General features: G+C 36.2%; 1 protein-coding gene across 11 annotated transcripts in view; it reads right to left on the bottom strand.

The window, feature by feature from the left end:
• The window catches only part of LOC106870742 (arf-GAP with Rho-GAP domain, ANK repeat and PH domain-containing protein 2), a 285,612-nt gene extending 268,931 nt beyond the window's left edge, over positions 1-16,681 (bottom strand). For 3 of the 11 annotated variants that reach the window (XM_089352848.1, XM_089352851.1, XM_052968221.2), the window contains exon 1: positions 16,259-16,593. The gene's annotated coding sequence lies outside the window, so the exon portion shown is untranslated. Of the gene's footprint in view, positions 1-11,625; positions 11,953-12,225; positions 12,336-16,258 lie in introns of those variants that run through there. The other 8 variants (XM_089352845.1, XM_089352849.1, XM_089352850.1 and 5 more) reach the window with 7 other exon arrangements.
• Between the last annotated feature and the right edge of the window lie 2,405 nt (positions 16,682-19,086).

Raw genomic sequence — 19,086 nt, 5'->3', positions numbered from 1 at the left:
CCAGTTTAAATGCTAAAGGGTCAAATCACATAAAATATAATAGAGATGTAAACTAGAATCAGCAAAGGTATTTGACCATGTGGTTAGGGTGTTACACTCCTGATTGTAAGATCATAGTTTCAATTCCTAGCCCAGGTAGTGTGTTGTGTTCTTGATCAAAACATTTCATGTTGCTCTGATCCACTCAACTGTAAATGAATTCCAACAATAGCTTTGAAGTTAACCCCGAGAGAGACTGGTATCCAATTCAGGGGGAAGTGTTGTAAACCTAGTGACTTGTATAAACCATGGAGACCAGGTTATGCCTTTAGTATTCAAACCAGCCATATCCAGCCCAAATACTCTACAAGTTGTGTTCAAACTGACCAGATCAGGCCTCTCACATCTACCCTGCAATGTCATTCTAAAAAATAAACAATCATATCACCAATATCTCAAAACAAGATAATTCATGATTAATTCAAAACAATGTGAATAAATAAGCATTACATTTGACGGAGTAATCTGAATGCTTAAGGATTAAACTTCAGCAATAAGGTTAGTAGTATGCAAGAAAGATCTCACCTAAACTGGAAGCAACAATGATATTAAATGCTGCTTCCCCATCTTTTGCCTCCTGTCCTAGCCCTATCCATCTTTAAAAAAAGAAAAAGAAAAAAAATGGAGGAAGGACATTCAGCCATAGAAACCATGCCAAAATAGACTGGAGTCTGGTGCAGCCTTTTGTCTTACCAACCCTGGTCAAACCATCCAACCCATGACAGCATGGACAACAGATGTTAAATGATGATAAAGATTCAGGAAAAAATCAGATTGTCATAGATAGAACCCGAATTAAGATATTAGCAATCTGAGTTTCACTGAATATCAATTACCAATTGTAGTCATTTTACTTTATGCAGTTTAATACTTTTTCAGAATAGTGTCTATACTGTATAGTCTTTATAAATGTGTGACCTTGTTGATTTAAGTACAGCAAGTACAGTACAATAGGAAAACTGTAAGAGTAACACCTGTTGCTCTTTGAAGAGAGAGTATTGATAAAATATTTCTAGGTTATTTTGCTTTTTAGAAGCAGCCTACTATCCAAATCCAGTAAACTATAGATAAATTAATGTTAACAATTTAATGCATGGATCAATACAAAACTAATCAGAAATGAATATGCAAGAAGGGGGAAAAAAAATATGATATTAGTAATTTTCATGTTGACTGTCATTTCTGAAATATTGAATATTTAATTTCTACACATTAATTATTTCAGAAGGTAGAAAAAAAACTTGATTATCTAAACCTTAAACAATGATTCAGAAAGTGACATAAGGGTTATGATTCACTTAAGAGATCAGAATAAGGTAGAAATTTGTCAGCAAGTTGTCTCTTGCATTCCAGAAAGGGAAAATATTTGACACTATTTTTTTTTCCTTTCTTTCTCCTTATATAGTTTATCTTCAGGTTTTGTTTTATTTTGTTTTTTGAGGGGCGTTATGCATGCAATGAATATTTATCTTTCATTTATTTCAGTCATTTGACTTCAGCCATGCTGGGGCACCGCCTTAAAGAATTTTTAATCAAATGAATCATATGTGTTAACATTAATTCACCAATCATCTTCTATGCCGGTCATCTCCCTAGATCATCTAATCTCTAAGTGCAATAATTATACTAATTTAAAGGTGCTAGTATGGTATGTGGTCTACCATGGTGTCAAACAGTATAGCCAAGGTTATCTACCTTATCTTTAAGATATTTGAGAAATTATAAAACTTCAGATATTTCAGGGATAAAGCACTTCGTACATTATAAATTACACAAATAAGAAAAATTGAATCTTATATTATTTTATATGATAAAGAAATTACACAGATAAATCAATACAATCCATTTTAACGATAATCACTCCTTATGTCATTAAGGAACAATAGAAATAAATCATCTGAGTCTCTCCTCATCATTTTCCAGCAGAAATGATCAAGATGTGACTGGAAAAGCTCAGTAATAACACCTCTCATTTTTTTCAGAATCATAGTTTTAGCATCTAACCATGATCGCTCAATGGCCTGAGCGTATGCACCGGTCACTGGATCCACATAATGTCATTGACGGTTCACTGTCAGATGGTGATAACCTATAGCATTGAAATTATAAGCAGGCCACTCATCAAAATAAATTACTGAACCTTTTCCACATTCTCTCTCTCAATAATTGGGATCAGACTGTTCCCGTCACGCCATTCCACACAAAAGTATTGACAGTCTGAACCTTGTTTGAGAACTAAAAAAAACCATGGCCCATCAATTCTATGTCCATGGTTCCTGTTGTTTCATTGTTCTGCATCACTGTCTTCGAAAAGAGGAGCATTGTTGCCATTCAGCATTCTTCCTCAATTGCTATGGCATTGGCGTAGATCCGGCCATCCCTATTAACAGGGACAAAACCTGGATTTAAAACACTGGATGATGATGTATGTATTGGTATGTACTGTAAGAAACAACCAGGTTTCTTTCTCCAACATTTTACACAGTTCAACCTACACAAGTTAATGTGTGAAAAGCAAAATAGGAATTTTGAAAAAATTCTATAAAACTAGAATTTTAACATTGAATGGCTATGGGGGAGGGTCCTCCAGAATAAAACAGTAATCAAAGGGGTCCATAGGTAAAAAATGGCTGAGAGCCACTGGTTTAAAGGATAAGGGAACTAAGTAAAGAAGTTAGTTCATAACCTTAGGGGGTGAACACAGTGTGAGTGAGATGAGGAGCAATGAGTGAGTTATCAGAGGCCAAGCAGGAGTAGAATGAGGCCAAGCAGTTCCAAGAAGTTAGAGCCACTGTAGTTGCAGTAGAAAAGGCTGAGAGAGTGGGGAGAGGGACAGAGGGAAGAAACAGTATATATGTGGATTAGAGGCTAGTATGTGTGTGTCTGTATGTCGAACAGCTGGATGAGTTTTTCATGGATTTTCTAGGATGCTTATATGTGGAGCAGCAACATAGTCCTAGATGTGCAAGTAGTAATATTCCATCCACTGTGGGTATACTCCAAGCTTTGTTGAAGACTAACAGTTGTTGTAGGTGGTGAAGAGGCTGAAGTAATTTCTAGCTCTGGATATGAAGGTTAGTCTTTGTCTTTGAGAAATAGAACAAAGAATTGCATAAAAGACAGAGAGAGAAAAAAATGAGGAGATTTGAAGACATGAAATAATTATCATAACAAAGGTGTGAGTTCAAATTCCACCATTTCAATTTTGACATCTTTCAGATTTTTTTTTTTTTTTTGCTCGAATTTAAAAAAGTAATTTCAAAAAATCATGTTTAAAACATTAAATCTGAAAAAAATAATCTAAAGAAAAACAAAACTGAAAAGTCACTGGAAAAACCGTGCTTCTCTCCTCGTCAATGTGGTTTTTCATGTTCTTAATTTATGAAACGTTAAACATTACAACTTTAGTATATATGTCAATGAAATAAGTACTAGTTAAGTTTTGGGGTTGATGTAATCAATTAAGCCCCTGCCTCAAAATTTCAGGCCTTGTGCCTGTAGCAAAAAGGATCATTATAACTAAGGTGGCAAGTTTTAGCAGCATTTTGTCTATCTTTACATTTGAGTTCAAATTCCACCAAGGTCAACTTTGCTTTTCATCATTTTGGGGTCAATAAAATAAGTACAAGTACCGGGATTGATATAATCAACATCTTCCTCCCAACAAAAACTGCCAGCCCTTTGTCAAAATTCAAAACCATTATTATTATTATTATTATTAACAAAGCAGCAAGCTGACAGAATTGTTAGCACACCAGGCAAAATACTTAACAGCATTTCAACCATCTTTATGCTCTAAGTTCAAGTTCCACTGAGGTCAACAAATTAAGTACCAGTGAAACACTGGGGTCAATGTAATTGACTTACCCCTCTCCCAAAATTACAGGCCTTGTGCCTATAGTAGAAAAGAATAATATTATTATTATTATTATTAATATTACTGTTAAGGTGGCAGGCTGGCAGAAGCACTAGCATGCTGGGCAAAATACTAAGTGGTATTTCATCTGTCTTAACGTTCTGAGTTCAAATTCCACCGCGATTGACTTTGCTTTTCATCCTTTCAGGGTCGATAAATTAAGTATCATCAATTGCATACTGGAGTCAATCTAATTGACTGGCCCCCTCCCCAAAAATTTCAGGCCTGGTGCTTAGAGTAGAAAAGATTATTATTATTACTACTACTACTACTACTACTACTACTACTACTACTACTATTCAATGGTATAAAACTATTGCATATGTTTCATTAAAACGTCATTCATGTCTATGCAGTTACTTCATTTTTGTTAGCCCCAAATTTGTTGTACCTTGCTGAGTCGTTTTCCATGTTCTAAAAAGTCTGCATCTATTTTGTTTCAGTCACATGTGTCAAAACAGGGTACTAGGACAACAGCTGGCACTTGTTAAACATAAAACATGACCTACAAACTCCACAAAAAAGTAAATATATGAAAAAAAAGTGTCTAATTCCCTTCCCACTTCAGGGAATAAATACCATATTGCTTGTCAGTCTGTGTGTGACTCTCCTTCCCTCTCTCTCTCTCTCTCTTTTTATATATATATATATATATATATATATATATATATATATATATATATACATGAGGGGCAGTATTCAGAACATAACAGAGTTAATGATAACAATAGTTAAAAACTGAGATTTTGCACTATTGTAGCACCAAGTTCTGCATGTTCACTTCACAACCCCAGCCATAAGCGCAAAGCAAAAATGCAAAACTGTGAGCAGTGATGATGTATAAGAAATTAAAAAAAGGCTTTTAATTGTTCTGTACATATGAGCAATTACACAGCAGTTGAGAGACCATCCCAATTCAGTGTCATTACAGTAAAATAATTTCAGACAAATGACATAACTAATAAATATAACTAAATTTCGTTTTCGTATTTCGTTTGCAAGATTCTTTATCTGAATTTGTGTGTTGAAGCATATTTTATTGTGTCTGGGGAGAGTCGTTCTCTTTTAGTGCCTTATTAATCTGACACACTCACCAGTCTGATTTCCACTCATTTATTTATTCCTCTTCCTTGATTCAGTCATTGGACTGCAGTCATGCTTGGACATTACCTTGAAGGGTTTTATTCAAATGAAAACTGTCTCCAGTACTTATTCCAACAGTCTCTTTTGCCGCACCACAAAGTTATGGATATACACAAACTGACACTGGTTGTTGAGGATGGGACATAAACACAAGCACAAAAACACACACACAAATATATATATATATATATATATATATATATACACACACACAACAGGCCTCCCTCAGCCTCCGTTCACCAAATCCACTTAAAGGGCTTTGGCTGGCCTGGGGCTACAGTAGAAGACACTTGATGAAGGCATCATGCAGTCAGACAAAGCAATGCCAGTGCCAATTTTGTAAGTCTGGTACCTATTCTATCAGTCTCCTCTGATGAAGCACCAAACCACAGGGATACAAACAAACCAACACTGGTTGTCAAGCAGTGGTGAATGCCAAACATATCACAGTGGAAAAAAATTTTGAAAATTTTGATATACATATTAAACTGGTTCGTATAAAGTACCCTTCAATCATCAGGCAATATGCTATGCTTGAGAAGACTTGTTGGGTCAAATGAAATCGTAGTCGTAGCCAATTCCACTGCCGCCTGTCTGGCACTCATGCTGGTGGCATGTAAAAAGCACCATTCGAGCATGGTCGATGCCAGTACCGCCTGACTGGCTCCTGTGCCAGTGGCATATAAAAAGTACCCCGCTACACTCTTAGAATGGTTGGCGTTAGGAAGGACATCCAACAGTAGAAACCTTGCCAGATCGGATTGGAGCCTGGTGCAACCACCTGGCTTGCCGGTCCTCAGTCAAACCATCTAACCCTTGCCAGCATGGAAGGCGGATGTTAAACATCGATGATAAATGCATGCATGACAGACTTCTTTCACTTTCTGTCTCCTAAATCCACTCACAAGACTAGCCCAGGACTATAGAGTAAGACACTTGACCAAATTGCGATGCAGTGGTACTGAACCCAGAACCATACAGTTGAGAAGCAGCCTTGTTACCAGACAGTCATGCCTGAGTCTATGCAAAGTAGTGACAAATTTAAGTTAAACTAGGGCCAAACTGGCAAGGATTTGGCACACAATTTTCTCAAATTTATATACAACAAAATAAATAAGACATCACAGTATCAATTTATGGTGAAAAATATCATCATCATCATCATCGTCATTTAACGTCCGCTTTCCATGCTAGCATGCGTTGGACGATTTGACTGATGACTGGTGAAACCAGATGGCTACACCAGGCTCGAATCTAACTGGGAACGGCCACGCTCAAAATGGTGTATTTTATGTGCTACCCGCACAAGAGCCAGTCCAAGGGCACTGGCAATGATCTCGCTCGAAAGTCTTTACACATGCCACGGGCACAAGTGCCAGAAAGGCGGGCAAAACAGAATGCAAATCATGTTTTTTTCTTTTTCTTTTGAAGGCACAGATGTGGCTGTGTGGTTGCTTCCCAACCACACGGTTCCGGTTTCAGTCCCATTGCATGGCACCTTGGGTAAGTGTCTTCTACTAAAGCCTCAGGCCGAGCAAAGCCTTGCGAGTGAATTTGGTAGACGGAAACTGAAAGAATCCCATCGTATATATGTGTGTGTGTGTGTGTGTGTGTCTGTGTCCTTGTATGTGTTTGTCCCCCACTACTGCTTGATAACAAACAGTGTTGGTGTGGTTATGTCCCTCTAACTTAGTGGTCCAGTAAAAGATACTGATAGAATAAGTACAAGGCTTAACAAAAGTAAGTACTGGGGTGAATTCATTCCAGCAAAAATTCTTCAAGGTAGTGCCCCAGCATGGCCACAGTCTAATGACTGAAACAAGCAAAAAAAAAAGAAGCAAACTAGTGTGTGTGTGTGGGTGCTGTAACTTTCACAATGCTTCATTGTATATTTAAATCTGTTTTAATAATCTCATTTCTTAATAATTTCATAATCTTATTGTAATTTACACCAAACTCCTCTGGTAAAATCATTTTAATTACATCATCCGTTTCTTTTTAAATTTATATTTTAATTAAACTTATCTTAACTTTATTATTATTATTAGTAGTAGTAATAGTAGTAGTAGTAAGGTGGTGATCTGGCAGAATCATTAGCACACTGAACGGAATGATTAATGGTATTTGCCCGTCGCAGCGTACTGAGTTCAAATTCCACCAAGGTCAACTTTACCTTACATCCTTTTGGGGTTGATAAAATAAGTACCAGTTGAACACTGGGGTTGATATAATTGACTCATTCCTTCCTCCAAAATTGCTGCCCTTGTGGCAAAATTTGAAACCATTATTAATATTATTATTAATATTATTATTAATATTATTATTATTATTATTAAGGCAGGGTGCTGGCAGAATTGTTAGGACACCGAGCAAAATGCTTAACTGTATTTCACCCAGCACAACGTTCTGAGTTCTAATTCCGCCGAGGCCGGCTTTGCCTTTCATCTTTTTGGGGTCAATAAATTAAGTACCAGTGAAACACTGGGGGGGGGGTTCGATTTAATTGAGTAATCCCTCCCCACAAATTTCGGGTGTTGTGCCTTTAGTAGAAAGGATTATTATTATTAAATTTTGAAATAAAATGTTATGTTCAAGAAAACTACTACTAATCTTTTTGAAGGAAATTTTAATGCAACAGACAGGCCGACAGATTTACACAACACACAGTCATTCACATTTTTACACAGCCTGACAAGCTTGTAAAGGGTGTGAATGTCTATAAAGTTTGAGAACAAGTGCTATAAACTTCCAAAAAAGAAACATAAGCCTTTTATCAGAATAGAACTACGCTTGCCTTAGGATAGTAAAACTGGGGGAATATCAGTGGGGTGTGAGAGACAAGAGAACGACAAACATATGATTCTGGAATCTAATTTCAGGGCCAACCCCATCACCACCACCAACAACAACAACTGAAGAAAGAAGAAAAAAAAAATAAAGAGTAGACCCCTGTTACAGAAAAAAAAAAAAATATGCAGAAGCGATAGTGTGGATATCTCTTGTGTTAATAATATTAAACATGAAGAATACCACCAGAAGGAACAGACCGAGGCGGGTAGAGGAAGGAAACAATTCTAAAGCCTTATTTCAACATCAGCATAAGGTCAAGGTACTAAATTTACAAAGGATAAGAACTACTAGTAGTCAAGGTTCTAAATTTAAAGGGGATAAGACAATGTGATGTTGTGAGGTTCATACATTACTAATGGTCGAGACTCTAAATAAAGAGGATAAGGGGATGTGTTGAGATATTCATACACTTATGAATGGTCGAGATTCTAAATTTAAGGAGGATAAGAGAATGTGATGTGGTGGTCTTCATATATTTACAAATGGTTAAGATTCTAAATTTATAGACAATAAGAGAACGTGATGTTGTGATTAAGTGGCATGGGTGCAAAGTCATGTAATTCATCTTTTCGGCTGCTTAGCTAAATTTATTTGGAGTCATTTTAGTTTGCTTACTAACCACACAGTTCTGGGTTCAGTCCCATTGCATGGCGCCTTCAGCAAATGCCTTCTACTACAGACCTAAGCTGACACAAAGCCTTGTGAGTAGATTTGGTAGCTGGAAACTGAAAGAAACCCATCATGTATACAAGTGTTTGTTGTGGGTGGCAGATACCAGTGTCATGCAAATTGGCACATAAAAGCACCCACTACACTCTCAGAGTAGTTGGCGTTAGGAAGGGCATCCAGCCATGGAAAACCATGCCAAATCAGACTGGAGTGTGGTGCAGCCTTCCGACATGGACAACGGACGTTAAATGATGATGATGGTGATGAGACTGTTTTGTCCCCCATCATTGCTGGACACCCGGTGTTGGTATGTTTACATCCCCATAAACTAAAAGTTCAGCAAAAAATGACTGATAGAATAAGCATCAACTTAAAGAAACAAATACTGGGGGTGGGGGGATTTGTTCAATTAAAACCTTTCAAGGTGATGCCCAAGCATAGCTGCAGTTCTTTAAGTGAAACAAAGATAGATATTTCGTATGTGTATTTCGTGTGCAAGATTCTTGATGTGGATACGTGTGTTGAAAGAAATACAATTAAATAAATGGAAGTGGAGAGACAAGTTACTGAAGAGATTGCAAGAGTGCAATGAAATAATTTAACAAAAAACTATATAAATTAATAAAGGACTGAACCAGTGCGTGTGTTTATTACCGGCATAATGCCTCTCCGGATTTAATAAGGTATTAAACTATAAAAATCAAGGTATCCAAGTGAAAGAATATTTGGCAAGATTCAGATAAACGGATATGCATTCTTTATTCTTTCAGTATTTGTGAATGATCATGTATTATGTATGTGATAGGATATATGCATATGTGTATGTATTCGTATGCATACATATGTATTTACACGTGCCTTTGTATATATACGTGTATGTGTGTGTAACGTGTAGTTGTATACATATATACATAGAGGAAACGAGTCTATGTGTGTATACACACACACACACACACAAATATTCTATCATCAGACGTTTTAATTTCCAAGTAAAGCCATCCACCCCGAGTACCTAGTAACTCGTACAAACAAACGGATCCGGCAGTCCCACTTTCATACACATGTGAACATCTCATGTGGTTGTGTGCGTGGGTTGATAAAAAGCATGGAACAATTGGCATATTGGCATATCGTACACACACCGCATAAACAGAAGAATTAATTTTGAAACACACACACAAATGACGCAAAAAGAAACAATTTATGGCATTCATTTCTATCCATACCAAAGCTTGTGGACGACAAAAATAAACGATTTCTAGTTGGGGATAACCAGTCAACAACCGACTGCTAAGACAAGACATTACGAATTCACATGTCCTATTCATCTCAAAGGCTTAAAAACAGATGGGGAAGGCAGCAGCGAAGATTCGCCTGTGAATGTTAATGTGTATGAGAAAAATAACACTTATTCGTTTTACACACGTGTATGTAGGGGGAGTGGTTATATAAATATATATATATTACAGAGATGCACTTGCATAGCAAGCGACCTGATCTGAGATCGTGTGCTGGAACGAAAACAATTTCAGCGTGGAAGGTGTTTATAAGCCATTTAAAATAACACACAAAACCCGTTAGATTCACTTCAACATTTAAATTTAATTTGTCAAAATATTTTCGTCGCTTTGAGACCGCGACCTGTTCACTGACAAAATTCTGGGCACTATCATGCTATTAGCTGTCAGAAGTGAAAGTGCTCACTGCTAGTGAAGTATCTGTCTGTCTGTCTGCCTGCCTGTTGCTGGCCTGTCGATTCTTTGGCTACTGACAGCTAATACCATGACTGGCCGGAGCGAGCTATATGTCTGTCTGTCTGTCTCTCTCTCTCTCTCTCTCTATCTATCTATTACTCGAAAGTTATTGGAACAAATTCGACACCTATATCCATGCGTTTGAAAACACAACACAGAGTATAAGGGTACTCGCGTCCGCGCTAGCTAGTCGTGGGTGGTCGATCCTATTATTTTTAAACTTCAAACTTCATTTGTTTTCTATTTTGATAAATTCTCTCTGTTGAAAATTATATTTTTATATTTCAAATAATTAGCAATTTCAGGAAATATGTTTTTATATTAAATTTGTGTTTTCTAATAAGGTGGACGAGTGATTGATAGATAGATAGATAGTAGATAGATATCAGTAAGTAAGTAAGCCAATAGCTCGCTCCGGCCAGTCATGGTATTAGCTGTCAGTAGCCAAAGAATCAACTCAAACCAGCAACAGGAAGGCAGACAGACAAACACTTCACTAGCAGTGAGCACTTTCATTTCTGACAGCTAATAGCATGATAGTGCCAAATTCTGTGCTCCATCATATATATATATATATATATATATATATATATATAAACAATATATGAGTATATGCATATATATGTACATGTATGTATATACGTTCATCTACATGTACATATAGATACATAACTGGGTACATGACGTGACAAAAGAACAAGGACAAAATGGTAAACAAGGTGCAACAAACAAGCAGGCCACATAGAAACATCCCCTTCATCAGCTGCCACCATTAAAACTCCGGCGTTTCGAAGAATATATACGTAATTACACACATGTATAGATAATCAGATATATGTATATAAAATTGTGTGTGTGTGTGTGTGTGTGTGTACACGTATGTTTCTATGTATGTATGTTTGTATATGTGTGAGTATATCCTCATCGTTTTGATGTCTAGTTTTCCATATTTGCCTGAATCGGACATAATCCGTTGAAGGCATGATTTCTAGGACTAGATGCTCTTCCTGTCACCAACTCTTGCCTATTTCAAAGCAAAGTAATATTCCCCCGTGACCAGACATATTTTCACGAAAACATTAGAAGAAAAAAACGACACTGCTTTTGTGATTGTGCTATTGATTTACAGCTGAGTGGACTGGAGCAACGCGAGATAAAGTGTCTTGCTGAAGGACACAACGCGCTGCCGGGAATGGAAATCACGACCTTACGATCGGGAGCAGAATACCTACCTCTAACCACTAAGTCACTCACCTGGCGAAAATGAGTAGTTCCTGTATTTCAAATGGTCAGCCTTGTCACATTCTGTACACTGAATTTCCCCGAAAACTACGTTAACTTGCACGTTAACTCCACGAACAGATTGCTCCGTTGGTTGCATCAACCGGAACCCACGTCGTCGTAATCGACGGAGTCCAAACAAATTGGTGTACAGCTATGATATTCGTTTACAAATAAGAAGTTTTACAGTTGACTGTGCTCCTGAAAATCAAAGGAGTATGTGACAGTGAGCTCATCCTGTTTAGGAAAGAGAATATGTTTAAAACCTTCTCTTCCCTCGGGCGAGCGCCTAATAGTGTCAAATAACATCAGTGACTTAACTGTAAATACAGGACAACCTTAGCTGGAATGCACACATCAACAATTCAGTCGATATGACCTGCAGAATGTGTTCAAGGATCCTTAGAACCCTCCAGATCAGAGAACAGCCTCCTCTTCTCTATATTTGCCAGGTTTCATTTTGAATTCTGCTGCCACCTATTATCTCGCTACACACAAAAAAACTCTTTATGAGAACTAAAGCATACAGAGATCGATCAAAGGAAAAAAAAAAGAATAAAGGACATGACAGACCTTGACAATTGGCATCGCGCCAAAAAGCTCAAACTTCATTCTCTCCGACGCTGTACTGAGCGCAACATCATTTGCACAATATATTCTGGAATGTATTCTACCAACACTGTCCAAACCTTGATGGTATCAAGTTCATAGTGTCACCTAAGACTTGGCCCCAGAACTATAATGCCTCATTACAAAAAAAAAAAAAAAGTGAAGCTTACATCACATAACAATGCAACACAACTTCTGGTTTCAACTGATCCTGCCTTTTTTTGGTTCGAATTTACAAAAGTAATTTCAAAAAATCACGTTTAAAACATTAAATCTGAAAAAATAATAATCTAAAAACAAAACCGAAAAGTCACTGGAAAAACCGTGCTTCTCTCCTCGTCAATAAGTGATATTTCGTGATCTTAATATTCGATACTTGAAACATTATTCCCAAAAATAACACAGAAATGACCCATAATATTCGAACAGAACATGGACAAATTCCTCCAAGAAATAACAAACCAGTGACACCTAAATACATCTTGTGAAACAACTCCCTTCTCAAGTGGGCCATATCTTAAAACATGACTTAAAAGTACTCCAGGTGGTGATCTTAACTTAGACACGGCTAAAACTTTCCAATTATCTAAGTGTGTGCTTGGGTGTGTGTGTGTATACACACACACACACATTACAGGCGGACCTAAAGGCCATATATATATATATATATATATATATATATATATATATATATATATATATATATATATATGGGGGGGAGGAGGTTGTTTCCTGACATTTAACTGCAACATTTAATCAAAGTCCAAAAACTTGAGCAAAATATATAAATAAATAAAATAAAAGAGGAAAAACTAATTTCATCTACTTTCATTTCTTTTTATTATTTTTTTTTTTTTGCGTTTGTATTTGTGCATGTGCGCATATTTTTAGAACAAAAACAGAATTACATTATAGCAGCTATTTGAATTCAACGAATAACCAGTCAGCTGTACAGTAAACAAAAGTTTGGCTTTTTGTTTTTTTAAGTTAAAAACCAAATAATTAAAACATAGTATTTTGACTGACACCCAGAATAAATCGGTCAGATGGGTAATTTATCATTCTATCTATCCATCAACTAGCTTCATCCATGGATCTGATGCAACTTGACTCAAGAAAACGGAATTTGGACAAAACAGTTTGACTGAGCAACCATGCTTATTCTTATTGTTTTTTAGCACTAGGTCAAACCGGACATCCAGCAAGACCTATGATTAAAGACATCTTCACTCCGTCCTTTATGGCTTTTTAAAATAACATTATTGATTGTCTTTTCCCTATTTAAGAAAAATATGTATAGTTCTTGAGAAGTGGAAAGGGATTTGTTTGCTATTACCAGCAGGTCGAGTAATGAGAGATTTTTTTCGTTGACTCAAATCAAATAGTGTATAAAAAGTAGGCTCTGCGGTGCAGGTTAAAGTTGTGACAAGGTGGTGATAGTAGTAGTGGTTATGAACGTATAGCGTTGTTGCTTAACTTTAGATCAGTCCTGAGCGAGCAGACATGATCAAATGCTTTCTATTTGAGACCATTGTGTATCTAATGGGCATCCCTATACAATAGAGTCGGAATTTATCAAATGACTGAAACAAGTAAAAGCACCGCCTTTAGTCGAGCAAATCGACCCCAGGACTTATTCTTTGTAAGCCTAGTACTTATTCTATTGGTCTCTTTTGCCGAACCGCTAAGTTACGGGGAATTAAACACACCAGCATCGGTTGTCAAGCACAGACACAAACATATATACATACATACGACGGGCTTCTTTCAGTTTCCGTCTATCAAATCCACTCACAAGGCTTTGGTTGACTCGAAGCTATAGTAGAAGACACTTGCCCAAGGTGCCACGCAGTGGGACTGAACCCAGAACCATGTGATTCGTAAGCAAGCTACTTACCACACAGCCACTCCTACTAAAGTTGTAAAATTTTAAGTATCGTAAATTAAGAACACGAAAAATCACTTATTGACGAGGAGAGAAGCACGGTTTTTCCAGTGACTTTTCAGTTTTGTTTTTCTTTAGATTATTTTTTTTCAGATTTAATGTTTGTAACATGATGATTTTTGGAAATTACTTTTGTAAATTCGAACAAAAAAAAACGCAAAATGTCAAAATTGAAAATTAACGGAAATGAGGGAGAGCAAAAATACCCACAAATTGTTCTGCTCATTTGTAATCTACGAAGCTTACCTAAAATATACAAATCCGAAGAAATCACTAGTTTCCGACTCTATTCTACAGGAATAGATAAGTGGTTTTCAACCAGAGTCCATGTAGCCCTCTGGAGATCCATACAAGATTTTGTTGTTAAAATTTATCAGCAATAAATTGGTTAAACTTCTACAATACACAAAATATTTTAATGTTCTATAGACTTCACACAACGTATATAACGTATTCCTTTCAGAAACACCAGAATATGATTTGAAAGATATTAGGCTGCTATTTTTAGCACACAGGGACCTGTTGGCTGGCGTTGACGTAGATAGAGAATGCAATGATAGCCACAAAGACGGAACTCTTACTATTTCAGCCCCAAGTTAGCATGTGACCAGGCTATCGTTTCGTATGTCCAAGATTATTATTATTTAAGACCAGAGCGTGTGATTTGATGGAAATGTTGCTGCTATTTCAGAAAGGTCTATATATTGCGTAGAGATTCCCTCGTTGGTGACAACACAATACTGGCAAAGCAAAAGAGGCGAGTTGCTGAATAATGAATGAGCAGCTGTCTGTAGAGAGCAAACTTTTTTTTTTTAAGAGCGGGACGCAACTTTTAGGAAGGATGGTCGACTAATTAAATCAACAAGTAAACATTATATAGAGAAATATAAGAGTATAACAGAGTTTTCTTTGAACATTCAGGAGTGGAAGATATGGATATATACTTATATAAGATAAAGGTTTTATATATATATATATATATATATATATGAAAGAATACATATACATATATATGTGTGTGTGTGTGTGTGAAAGAATACATATATATATATATATATATATAATGTAGCAAACAGTTTTATCAAAATAATTTTTTTTTTAAATAAGTATGATCCAACAACAAAACTTCTCGACATTACTGATTAACCTATTAAAAATAGCAGCCAAATCTCCCTCAAATTATACGTTACCGTCTAAACGAAAACCCGCCAAAAGGACACATTGGATAATGTAATTTTATATGAAGCTTGAGTGGAAGATGGGATGGTCATGACTGGAATGCCTTTGATCATAGGACTGCTAGATAAGGACTATGTGAGACTAAGCAACCACAACAAATAAAAATAATAAACAAGAAAACAAAGTAACAAACACGTTACAAAGAGAATGGTAGTAAACACGTAGCACAGAAATGTCAATTAAGATCTTTGACATGCAATTAAGATTATGAATAAAAACAATATAAAATAAGTGTCGATTTAAACCCATTGTGTGAAGTATATAGAAAACAGACGTGAAAAAAGCACAAAGAAAAAACGAAAATGTGGGTAGCCGTCACTGGAAAATGTGTCACATAATTGACAGCAATTAACTCCTTCATTTTGTGGAACTATCTATGTTTGTGTGTGTGTATATATGGTTACTGAGTAACGTAGTGTCCAGGGGTGTAGTTTACAGTTTAAACACGATTATACAAAAACAAGTTTTTAAAACGATTTAGATATCTGTAGATCAATCTGAAATTACAAAAAAAAAAAACTTATCGACTACAGCTATTATATATATATATAGATATATATATATATATATATATATACATACATACATACACACAATTACTCAGTAGTGCAGTATTCAGTGGTTATTATATCAGAAAAGTTTTATAACGATCTAGACATTTACCTTTTTATATGAATCTGAATTTAAAGAGAAAAAAAAATACAAATCGACTACAGCCTTTATAAGGAATATATATATATCAATGAATCTTTGTTTGCATGTATGCATATATGTGTGTAGTGTTTTAAAAAGTAACATTTTCAAATCACTCACCGTGCTTGATAAACACACACAAGCATGTGTGTATGTTTATGTAGAATGTAGAACTATTTAGACAAGTTGCATTAACAAGTGTGAATTAAAAAGATGCTAATGTATAATTTCCGAGAGAATTTAGTTAGCTTTAACCACTTTAAAATGTTTTAAGTATGCCATAAAATCTTCTCACATCTTATATATATATATACATGTGATATATATATGTATATTTATGTATATATTTTTATATACAAATTCGAGGCCGTCGAACTAAAAGTTTGTAGAAATGTCCGCACCGGTTGACAAAACTTTTTCACCCTCTTTCTCTTCGGTGCCTCACCGACACTCCTATGTCCTATTTATTTTATCATCTACCATCTAATCACGTTTTTCCTCATTTTCCCCGTCCCTCACTCTCTCGTTCTTTCTCTTTTATTTAATTTCTCCCCTCCCCCTCTCACTCTCTCTTTTTTTTTCTCCTTCCGTCACTCTCTCTAATTTACTTTACTTTCTTTTTTCTTCATCACTCTACGTACTTTCTCTTTTTTCTCCCTCCCTCCTTCCTTCTCTATTTTCTCCCTCCCTCTTTTTCTCCTGCGTACTTTCTCTTCCTTTTTCCCTTCCTCCCTCACCTTCTCTTTCTACGATGTACCTCTTTCTCTCATAAACACATATGTATCTTTCTCAGTACCCCTCTCTCTAATATCCTAAGCTTCTCTCTTAAAGAGCTGTTTACCAGACAATTCTTTCTCTATGTCACAGTTATCTCTTACACATATTTATCTGTCTCTCTCTCTCTCCTTGGTTATTCTCTTTCTTTCTTTGTTTTTACCCCTGCAAATCTTTACTTTCCATGTCGTACTCTCTCGCACTGTCTTGTTTTTCGTTATTCCAGCTTCTCTCTCATCTCTCTTTTTTCAGCTCTTCTGACCACTATATATATGTATATTCCAATTTTACCCTCTCTCATCTACTCTTCCAAAGTTATTTCTCTTAGCGTCGGCAATACTTTAGTTAATTTATTCCCTCATCAAAAAATAACACGTTTTTTAAAACTTTATTAATGTGTCTTTTATGTAGATTTAAATTTACTTTCTGTTTTACATCTCATATTTTCTATCGCCAAACTTATATTTTCTGGTTAACATAACTTTTTGTTTAGATTTTCTTTTCTTTTCACTTATATTATTCTTCGGATAAATTTGCCTTTTGTAAATATTTAGACATTTTCCTGATGTTTTGGGGGGTTTTCTTTATCGGTTTCGACTGTTTCATCTGCGCTTTCTTTGACTCGCTTTGATAAATTATAGAAATTACATCGATAAAATTGGAAGTTATCATATATACATGTTTTACTGTTTTAAAGTATTATTTAGTTTAAATTCACTAAAAAAAAAATCACCAGAAAAAAAATGGGAAATTGAATAAAGAATTATTCCGCTTTTACTTGTTACAGAGAAACAATGACTTTAAAACTCGCTTTTCTTTCTCTGCAGTACCCTAATTCGGGTTGGAGTTCTTTTTTAGCGATGGGGTGCGGCCGGGTAGGGTTTGTTTTGTGTCTTTTCCGTTTTCTCACATGACTAAAAAGAAAACCGTAATTTTTCTTGTGCGACCAAAATGCTGGTTCGAATGCTTGCAAATGAGAAACAGGTGGTGATGTTAACCTGGGCAACAGATTAAGTCTAACACCCAAGAAATACAGCTGGTTACAATAGCTAGGTGATAATATTCTAGATTAGTGGTTTTCAACCAGAATCAATGTAGCCCTCTGGAGATCCACAAGATTTTGTGGTTAAAATTTATCAGCAATAAATCGGTTAAACTTCTACAATACACAAAATATTTTAATCTTTTTTTTAAACAATTCCTGATAATATTTAATTACAAAAATATCATCATCATCATTTAACGTCCACTTTCCATGCTGACATGGGTTAAACGGTTTGACTGGAACTGGTAAGCTAGAGAGCTGCAGCAGGTTCCAGTCTGATTTGGCATGGTTTCTATGGTTGAATGCCCTTCCTAATGCCAACCAATCCAAGAGTGTAATGGATGCTTTTTACATGCCACCAGCATGGGTGCTAACCGCCATAACTACGGTTTCACTTTGCTTAACTTGTCTTCTCAAGCACACCATATCGCCACGGTCTCAGTCACTTGTCATCACTTCTGTGAGGATCAACATTCGAACGTCATGCTTCACTACCTCGTCCTTGCCTCCGTGAGGCCCAACATTCGAAAATCATGCTTCCGGCAACAGTCACAAATACAATTTCACAGGTGCCATTTATATGACACCAGCAACAGCCACAACTACGATTTCATTTAGCTTGACCAGCCTTCTCATGCAAAGCATATCGCCAAAGGTCTCAGTCACTAGTAATTGCCTCCATGAGGCCTAACATTCAAAGATCATGTTTCACCACCTCATCTCATGTCTTCATGGGTCTACCTCTTCCACAGGTTCCCTCCATGGTTAGAGATCAGCACTTCTTTATACAGCTGTCCTTGTCCATATGCATCACAAAAATATGATATGATTTTTTAAACATCAAATACCTTAGGAGGGCTCATTCTAGGAAAACAGGGATCAAAGGGGTCCATGGTTAAGGAACACTGCCCTAGATGAATGTTGACTCTTAAACGAAGAAAGAAAACAAAACCCTTACCTCCAAGACAGGTGAGAGAGAGAGGAAGTTATTTTCAACCCAAAGGCCTAGCTTGTAACTGTGTTGGGTATCCTAAAGGCACCTAAAGTGCCAGGTATTTATACTAAAATTGGTGATAGATAAGTCAGCTCTCCAAACAGACCACAGCAGGATTTGAACTCAGAATGCAAG

This window comes from Octopus bimaculoides, chromosome 5 (assembly GCF_046866305.1).
Source record: "Octopus bimaculoides isolate indiv1 chromosome 5, ASM4686630v1, whole genome shotgun sequence".
In the NCBI taxonomy this organism is placed as follows: Eukaryota; Metazoa; Mollusca; class Cephalopoda; order Octopoda; family Octopodidae; genus Octopus; species Octopus bimaculoides.
This window is presented reverse-complemented; position numbering and strand designations above follow the sequence as displayed.